At 47.7% G+C, this 9,539-nt stretch overlaps 1 protein-coding gene, 1 pseudogene and 1 gene segment (V, D, J or C); all 3 read left to right on the forward strand.

The window, feature by feature from the left end:
• LOC115277666 overlaps positions 1 to 9,539 on the forward strand; it is an 869,742-nt gene that overhangs the window by 788,296 nt on the left and 71,907 nt on the right.
• The window catches only part of LOC115277665 (immunoglobulin lambda-1 light chain-like), a 653,789-nt gene that overhangs the window by 598,495 nt on the left and 45,755 nt on the right, over positions 1 to 9,539 (forward strand). The window lies entirely within an intron of this gene.
• The window catches only part of LOC115277674, a 47,463-nt pseudogene continuing 38,820 nt past the window's right edge, over positions 897 to 9,539 (forward strand).

The raw sequence follows: 9,539 nt of genomic DNA on the forward strand, positions 1-9,539 counted from the left end.
GTTACTGCACCAGTTTACATTGCCTCCAACAGTGTAAGAGGGTGCCCATCTCTCCACACTCTCTCCAACATCTGTAGTCTCTTGATTTGTTCATTTTAGCCACTCTGACTGGTGTGAGGTGGTATCTCAGTGTGGTTTTGATTTGTGTTTCCCTGGGCATCAGGGATTCTAAGATGCAAAGAATGTTAGTCACTGTGACCTGACACCTGAGAGAAGATGTAGGTTTTTGCTGTATCACCTTTAACATGGATGTAAAATTCTGCTTCAGTGTCTCTCAGATCCATCTCCTATAGAATGTGCTCCTGTCTCTAGCATGGGTCCAGGGCTTCATCCCTCCCCAGCCCAGGCCATTCCTGCTAAACTCAGTCATTGTCAAACATTTCACAAGCTGGGGATGTGCCTGGGAGCGTGAACTCTGGGAATACCGAGCACAGCATCTGTGACTTGTCCCAGGAGCCTCCCCCATGGTCAGAAAGTTTCAGCAATTCAAGGATTCATAAGAACCCCAAGTTCTTATACCCCATAGAAAGAGAAGAATTTTGTTCAGGTTTGATGCTTACAAATAGTGATCTGGGGTATAACACTGCACTGACTTAAGCTTCCTAAGGTCTCCCAAGAGCAAAGACAGGACAGAATCTGGTATTGAAAAGTCACATTCAACCGTGGGACCAGAAAGTAAAAAAAGCACAGTACCCTGGGCTGAGGGTGGGTCTCCTGGCCTCTCCTTGCCCCTTGGGACTGAGCTTCTCTCTGAAACCACACAGCTTCTCAGCAGCAGTCCCCAGCCACAGCTGATTTGCATGAACAGCAGGTCTCTCCAGCAAGGGGATAAGATGGCCTGAAAGGAACCCTGCCCAGCCTCAGGACCTCAGGAGCAGAATCAGGGCATCTCCACCATGGCCTGGACCCCTCTCCTCCTCGGCCTCCTGGCTTACTGCACAGGTGCTGTGCCCTGGTTCACACCCACCCCAGGAGCAAGGTTCGGAGACAAGCCTGAGTTCAGAAGAGGGCTGCCTGGTGAGAGTGGGGAGATGAGAGGGGTGGACACTAATGAAAAACTGGAGAGTTGAAATCTTCCCACTGTGCTCACTCACTCTGTGGTCCTGAGTGGCTGCCTCTACCCAGAGATCAATGATGGTGGTCTCTTGTTTAAAGCCTCCATAGGCAAGCCAGGCCCATGAGTCCAAAGGGCTGAGGAAAGGGGAGCCCAGAGCATCCCTGGAGCTCAGCCAGGCAGATGAGAGTGTCCTGAGAATGAAACCAAAGCTAGAAACCCACCTCCCATCTTCTCTCTTGAGGTTCTGTGGCCTCCTTTGTGCTGACTCAGCCCCCATCAGTGTCTGTGACCCTGGGACAGACGGCCAGAATCACTTATGAAGGAAACATTAGAAGGAAACATGTTCACTGGTACCAGCAGAAGTCAGGCTAGGCCCCCATGCTGGTCATCAATTACAGCAGCAACCGGCCCTCAGGAATCCCTGACCGATTCTCAGGCACCAGCTCAGGGAACACGGCCACCCTGACCATCAATGGGGCCCGGGCTGAGGACGAGGCTGACTATTACTGTCAGGTATGGGACAGCAGTAATGATGCTCACAGTGACACAGGCAGATGGTGAAGCGAGACGCAAACTCCTTTCCAGTCTGTGTCACATCTTCTCCAGGCCTGTGGACAATGAGCAGGTCTGGTCCAGGTCCCCAGATCTAAGGTCCTCAGATACTGGCCCTACATAATTCTCCAGGCATCTCTGCACAGGAAGAATCAGGAGTGGATTTAGGGCTTCCAGAACTAGGCTTCCCTGATGTCTGGGCCTGGGTGTTAACAGGAAAGAGAGCCTGAGTGTGATGGTGATCACAGACCCAAGGAAAATTAGCAGATCTCCTGAATCCATACATACTCACCCCAGGTGTGTAGTAGAAACTCTTTTTCCTTGATAATCCTCATGAGTCATCCCTTCCAGTGCCCCCTCTTTACCTGATGACTCACTCCCAGGATGAGGTAGGAGGGGCCATGGTACATTCTCTACCACCAGTGCAGTGCAGTCAATATAATACTGGGAATTTGATCATTCCATGGCGCTGGTGAAAAAGACTAGTCTTACCTATGTTTTCCACATCATTACAGGTTCTAGAATCTGAATCAAGCTAGTTGACCGGGACAGGACAGTTAAGCTCCAAGACCCAGGTGGCCAGAAAAGACATGGGGAGACCATCAGAGGAAGGGAAATTTTCCATGGTGGTCTACAGCAGAAACTGTGAAACTGGGTGAGCACCCTGTCCCCCAAGGGGATGGCCTAGGGGCACTTCACAAGATGCAAATGCAGGTGCAGCAGACCTAGGTAGGGCCCAGGCATCTGCATGTGGAACAGCTCCCAGGTGGGCCTCTGGTACTGATCCTCCCAGGATCACACTCTGCATGGCCTTACTCTTGCTCTCTGCTGCTCCCAGCACAGGTGAGAGGCCCACAGGGAGGCACAGTGCAAGGCAAAAGTGCCCTGCCCTCTCCCACCCAGGGTCTCTGGGGATGGAGCCCTGTACCCCTGCTTTTCCATTTGCTCCCTTCCATCAGGACTGTAACTAGTCTGTCCTAACTCAGCCTCCCTAAGTATCTAGGGTCTCTACATGACAATCACCATCTCCTGTGCTGAGGCAGCAGTGACACTGGGAATATAATTGTGTCTCCTGCTACTAACAGTTCTTGGCACAGCCCCACATGGCCAAGGGTGGGGTCAGGAATCACACCTCTGAGACCCCAGGCTTCGACTCTGGCAGCCTGACCTCTAAGCATCTCTGGGCTTCAAAGCAAGTCTAAGGCTGTCATAACCCCCAACTCTGGAGCCCTGAATAGGATGAATATAGCCCGGGGCTCTAGCCATCGAAGATCTTCATACCTTCTAATAAATCCTGTTCTGCCCCCTCATACATACTTCACCTGGCTCCCTGCCCCACATCCCTTGCTGGGGTATCCATGCTTAGCTGTTGCCAGTAAATCATGCTTCCCTCTCTGCTCAAAGTACTTCCTCATGGTGTCCAGTCAGGCCCAAGGACTAAGTGACAGTCCAGTGCTGAATATTCCCTCAGGACCCTGCATACTCCTTGTTGCAATGCTCTTTACACCAAGACTAGGATCTAATTAGTACTCCTCCTCATACTTAGTTCAGTCCTGTGAGGGGCCCTGACATGCTGACTGAATATGCACTGTGCATGGAGGTAACTCACACTGGACACTGCAGAATGTTCTTTGGGATGGGACAGGAACTCAGACCCAGTGCCTCCTCCTGCGAGTGCCAATTTCACATCACTTCCTGGATACCCAGGAAAAGTCTGCAGCTCCATTCAGGCAGGAGAAGGGTCGGCCCCATCCAGCTTCCTCCAGCCCCTCCAGCAGGGAAGCAGCCCACCTCTGTGTGTGCTTAGAGACCCTTTCCTGACCCATCACCTGGACTCCACATGCTTTCTCTTCCCCTCTCTCAGTGAGCACATCATGTCTGATTCAGCCTATTCTCCTAGACTCTCACAAATAATTGTTGCTTTCATTATGTGATTAGTTAGATTGTTAATTAGCCACGTGACTTATTATCTCATGTGTCTGTGAGGGGGAAGTAAGGCACGTGACTATAACCATGACGCTCATGTTTAGACTCAGAGGTTATGGTTGATGTTGGCTCATTCCTACAACAGTGTTAGGCCCCTGCTATGTGCTCTGCTCTATACCAAGCACTAGTCAGAGACTGTCAGGGACAGAGTCAGGGCTCCAGAAAACTACACTCAAGAGGAGAAATTCACAGGTCTTACTCAGTCTATATACATTCCGTGTACAAGACACATGGCAGAAATTACTGGAATTCTGACATACTGCTTTCTGGGACTGTGCAGAGATACCCATATGAAAGGTCATGGTGTCATCCACACAATGGGGGCCTGAACTGTCCCTGCCTCTCAGGCTTCTGAGAATGAGAAACATCACAATGTGTGGGCCAGGGGGTGAGTATAGGCACCTCTCAGCCCCTTGTAAAATATTCACCCTGAGTGATCTTCAAATTGGGAAGATGAATGGTACCCAGTCTGGAGCTTGGTCAGTGTGGGAGCCAGGACGGGTCCCTGCTCCTGGGCTCCTCCCCCGGTGCATGCTGCACTCAGTTCCATGGAGTGCCGGCCCCAGGACCCAGCTTCCACAGACACCCAGGAATGCATGGATTCGGGTCTGACACCAAAGAGTCTGTAGAACATGGAATCTCAGCCTTGCCCAGCTCATGCCATGGTCTGATAAACTGTAGGCCTCCCTGCCCCATAGGAGGACATGCCCCTTCTGAACTGATGTTGGGCAGAGAAGAGAGGGCTCCGACGCCAGTAGAAGCTGAGCTTGTGGTAACCGCTGCAGGTCAGAGCTGTGGCAGGACCCTCCATGGAGCCCCCAATGTTGTATAAGATCTCCCTTGGCCTAGGAGAGCAGGTTGTGGGGCTGAGGGTGTGGGCTTGTGGTAGGACCCATCCTTTTTGGTTCTCTGGATTCTCTGTCTTCTGACCACCTCAGCTGCTTCCTCAGGTAGTCAGGGCAGGCTTATCTGATATTAGACCTAGGCAGGCCATGCTCTTGGAGAGTAACAGGGCCAGGGAACCCTGCCTATCTGTGGGGTCTCAGGAGACACAGCTCTGGGACATTTTCTTCATGACCTAGACCCCTCTCCTTCTCTTCACTCTCTGAACAGGTGTTGTCCCAGCCTCAGCCCACAAGCTGACCTCCATTGGACCTGAGCTGGGTCTGGCCCAAACCCTGAGTCAGCTGAGAAAGCCTAGAGGGAATGGATCTTCCTTCAGCTCCCTTTCCTCTCCACTCATACAGGCTCTGTGTCTCTTACAACACAAACCAGACTCTGCCTATGTCAGTAACCCTGGCCAGACACAAGACCCCCTGCACTCTAGATAAGCTCATGAATGAATATGCATCTTGGAACCAGCAGAAGCCAAGCCAGGAGCCCAAGCTTGATATATATAAAGATAGCGAGGGACTTGTAGGAAACTCTGGCTGATTCTGAGGATCCTACTTGGAGACATGGCCACCCTGAGAATCAGACAAACCCTGTGCCAAGACAAGGCTCACCATTTCTGTGTCACTTTCCATGACAGGAGGACAACTGGTAGTAATTCGTTGTTACACAGATAAATGAGTAATTGAGACACAAACTTGCTGTCCCTGCCCTGACATTTACTCTCATTGGCTCTCTGAGCAGGTGTACATCAGGCCTCAAGGTCAAGAGCCCTCCATGGTCTGGCTTGGCCCCTGCACGGTGGGAGATTCCAACAGGTTCTCTGTCCTCAGTATCTGCATATCATACTGAACAGTGGAGAGCTATACTGACTTATGGGGTCTGTACTGACATATTATACTAGATAATAAAGCTTTAAGGTGTCATTATACTTCACATGGACCCCAGATGTAATCACATGTCACAAGAGAGAGGACACAGCTATCTCAGATAACGCAGTCATGTGGAAATTCCTTTTCCCTTAGGTACAGGCAGCCTGTATGGGCCACAGGGGTTGTGCCTCCTCTGGCTTCCTGGATGAGGTGTCCTCACATCCTGAAGGACTGTCTGAGGCTTTGTGAAGAGGGGACCAAGCCTGTGCTGCCCCAGGCTCTTCCTTCCTTGGGTTTTACAGAAACTGTGGAGGAAGTGAAGACACCGCCTTCAGTCCCACGTGAGGACTTTCTCCTGCCACCACTGTCCTCCCACTGCCCCAAATCCCATCACCTGCACCATCAGGTGTGACCCTTAGCTCAGGACTGACCCACATGCATTCTCACCCACCTCCATATTGACCCTGTGTGGTGGCTCTATCTGCATTGAGGACCCTTCTGTTTTCTAAGAGGAGAGACCCTTTCCCAGACTTGTAAAAATTTTTTGATAGCTCCTTGATTTGTGGTTTAAAATTCATTTTTAGAGCAATTGCATGAAGTCAAAATGACAGATGAGGAATTTATTAAGAGGAAAAAGCATAAACTTCCGCTATTCCCACTCCTGGTTTGAGTCAGAAAGATACCTTCATGGGTGTTGGGAGACACAGGACAGAAAATCATTTTCTCCTCACCAAATCATGTCAAGTACAGTTGGAATACTTCATCTAAAATTTACTAATTGGATCACAGCAAGGTGATCAGAGATGTAGATGGCTCCATACGTTTTCACCAGCCTGCATCTCTAAAACCAGGAAGGACTGAAGCCATAAGACACTGAACTGCAAGAGTATGGGGAGAAAAGAAACAGAGTCCACTAAGAAGACAGCCTCATAGGTGCGTGATTGTGAACTGAGCAAGATAAAAACTAGCCTGGGAACCAGAGGCAAGGAGGGGAGAGAGCTCCCCTCCAAGGAGAGCCATGGAGAGATGAGGGGAAGAGAAAGAGCGGCTGAGACTGCTATAAACTGTCTCTGGAGGAGAGAAAAACCTCGGCCCCGGAAGGAGAGGGATCCTATTATCCAATCTGTAACTCCAAGGCATTCAGCAAGAGATATTTTTTTCTCTAGCTGTGGCAGTTTCCTTGGGTTAGGTGCCCAGATCCCAGGCAGCACCCGGACAAACTTCTCCCCTACTCCCCCTACTCAATTCCCCACTAAGAAGCCTATCAGCCTGTGGGAGGACATTTTGGGTGGAATCTTTAAAGTGCACAGACAAAAATCCGGAAACAAGGCAGGGCTTGAGAAATACAAGTCGGCCCACCATGGCTACACCCCCTGCACAGGGAGATTGGACCCAAAAGAGTGAATTGCAACACTCTGTTTGAGAACGGACTGGGGCGCCAACATTTTTCTCCCCACAACCACCAAGGCGGGGCCTCAGGGAGTGGCCTGTGGACCCAGGTGGAGGTGAGACCTGCCTATACTAAACCACACCCATCCGCGCTGGAGAGTTGGCTTTTTTTTTTTTTTTTTTTTTACTGGATCCTGGGGCAAAACCACACTGATGCATTGCAGTGATCAATTCTTGCTATTCAGATATATTTTCCCTCATCTCATTTTTATCTCTCCCCTCTGCTTGACTGGGCAATCTGGTGATTGGTTTGCTTAAACAGTTACATTTAATCTATTCTCTTGATGCATATTCTACACCTCTGCCTCTAACTTCCTTTCTCTCTCTCTATGAAATAATCAGACTATATAGGTTATTTGAGTAACATTATCTTCATTTTTATCCTCCTTGCTTTCTATCATATTCTCCTTTTCTCTAGCTTAATTAAGACTTTTAGTCTCTCTGCCTGGCCAATGTTCAACTTCGCTTCCTCCTCACCCCTGTCACTTCTCTCTTTGTATATACTCTTGCGTCAACACTGCCTCCACTCTGCTCTTTATTTGTAGCTGGAATTTCTGGTTTTATGCTTTTAGACTGTCCTTTGTCTTTTGGGGTTTTTTTTTGCCCTCCCCCGCCCCTTTTTTCTTTTCTCTTCTGGTTTTCTAGTTTGATTGAATTGTCTGTGCATTTGAGTACTTTTGTTTCCTGTGTGTTTATCTGTCTGTTTTCCTTTTCAGGGCTACCTCAAGAAACAAGCCAAAGCATACATGGTGGAGAGTCCCAAATATCACTATGAGTAGGGAAATAAAATAATCAAAGGTACAACAAGAGTGACCAAGGGACACCATTGAAAGAACACTTCTTGAAACAACAGGCCCTGGACAGTCAATGAGCCTCCTTTAATATAGCAATGCTTACAGGGGCAGAGTGCAAAACAAGCTTTTAAAACTGACAAGAGACAGCTTTCTGTCTAGCCAAAATGATGAAACGCAAAACCTCTCCTCTAAAGGAATTCCAAGAAGAAAAACAGCTATATAATTGCTCAAAACAGACATAAGCAACATAACTGAGCAAGAATTTAGAAGAATTGTCATAAAATTAATCACTGGGCTTGAAAAAGGCATGGAAGACATCAGAGAAACTATTGCTACAAAGACTATGGACCTTAAAAATAGATGTGATGAATTAAAAAATGCTATATGTGGGGTGCAAAATAAAATGGAGATGGCCACTGCACGGACTGAAGAGGCAGAGAGGAGAATAGGTGAGGACACAGTTATAGAAAAAAAGTAAGCTGAGAAAAAGAGAGATAAACAGATCCCAGAGCATGAAAGAATTCGAGAACTGAGTGATACAGTCAAATAGAACAATATTCGTATCATAGGAATTCCTGAAGAAGAAGAAAGAGAGAAAGGTCCTGAAGGACCTTTTACAGCTGAGAATTTCCTCAGTCTGGGAAAGGAATAGACTTTGAAACCCAAGAGGCACAGAGAACTCCCTTCAGGCATAACTTGAATTGACCTTCAGCAAGACATATCATGAGGAAACCGGCAAAATATAAGGATAAAGAGAAAATTCTGAAAGCAGCTAGGGATAAAAAGGCCCTAACATACAAAGGGAAACCTATCAGAGTGGTTACAGACCTATCTACTGAAACTTGGCAGGCCAGAAAGGAAGGGCAGGAAATCTTCAAAGCAATGAACAGGAAAAATATGCAACCAAGAGTCCTTTATCCTGCAAGCCTGTCATTCAAAATAGAAGGAGAGATTAAGGTTTTCCCAAACAAAAATTGAATGAATTCATCATCACCAAACCAGCCCTACAGGAAATCCTAAGAGGGACTCTATGAGGAAAATGTTGCAAGGAACACAAGATACCAGAGACACAACTACAAGCATGAAACCTACAGAGAACACAATGACTCTAAACCCATATTTTTCAATAAGAACAATGAGTGGAAATGTACTAAATGCTCCAATAAAAAACAAGGCAGAATGGATTTTTTAAAAATCCATCTATTTTCTGTCTAAAAGAGACTCATTTTCTTAAACATTTTATTTATTTTTGAAAGACAGAGAAAAAGAGCAGAGAGGGTGATGGAGACACAGAATCTGAAGCAGGCTCCAGGCTCTGAGCTGTCAGCACAGAGCCTGATGCGGGGCTCGAACCCATGAACCGTGAGATCATGACCTGAGCTGAAGTCGGATGCTTAACCGACTGAGCCACCCAGGAACCCCTACAAGAGACTCATTTTAGACCTAAAGACACCTTCAGATTGAAAGTAAGGGGATGGAGAAATATCTATCATGTGACTGGAAGTCAAAAGAAAGCCAGAGCAGCCATACTTATATCGGACAAACTGGACTTTAAAGTAAAGGCACTCAACTGACTGAGCCACCCAGTTGCACCAGCATTCTTCTCAAAGCTAGAACAAACTATCTTAAAATTCATGTGGAACCACAGAAAAACCCGAATAACCAAAGTAATATTGAAGAAGAAAACCAAAACGGGAGGCATCACAATCCCAGACTTTAGCCTCTACTGCAAAGCTGTCGTCATCATCAAGACAGTATGGTACTGGCACAAAAACAGACACATGGACCAATGGAATAGAATAGAGAACCCAGAACTGGACCCACAAGTATATGGCCAATTAATCTTTGACAAAGCAGGAAAGAGTGTCCAATGGAAAAAAGACAGCCTCTTCAACAGGTGGTGTTGGGAGAGCTGGACAGCAACATGTAGAAAAATGA

This window comes from Suricata suricatta, chromosome 14 (genome assembly GCF_006229205.1).
Source record: "Suricata suricatta isolate VVHF042 chromosome 14, meerkat_22Aug2017_6uvM2_HiC, whole genome shotgun sequence".
In the NCBI taxonomy this organism is placed as follows: Eukaryota; Metazoa; Chordata; class Mammalia; order Carnivora; family Herpestidae; genus Suricata; species Suricata suricatta.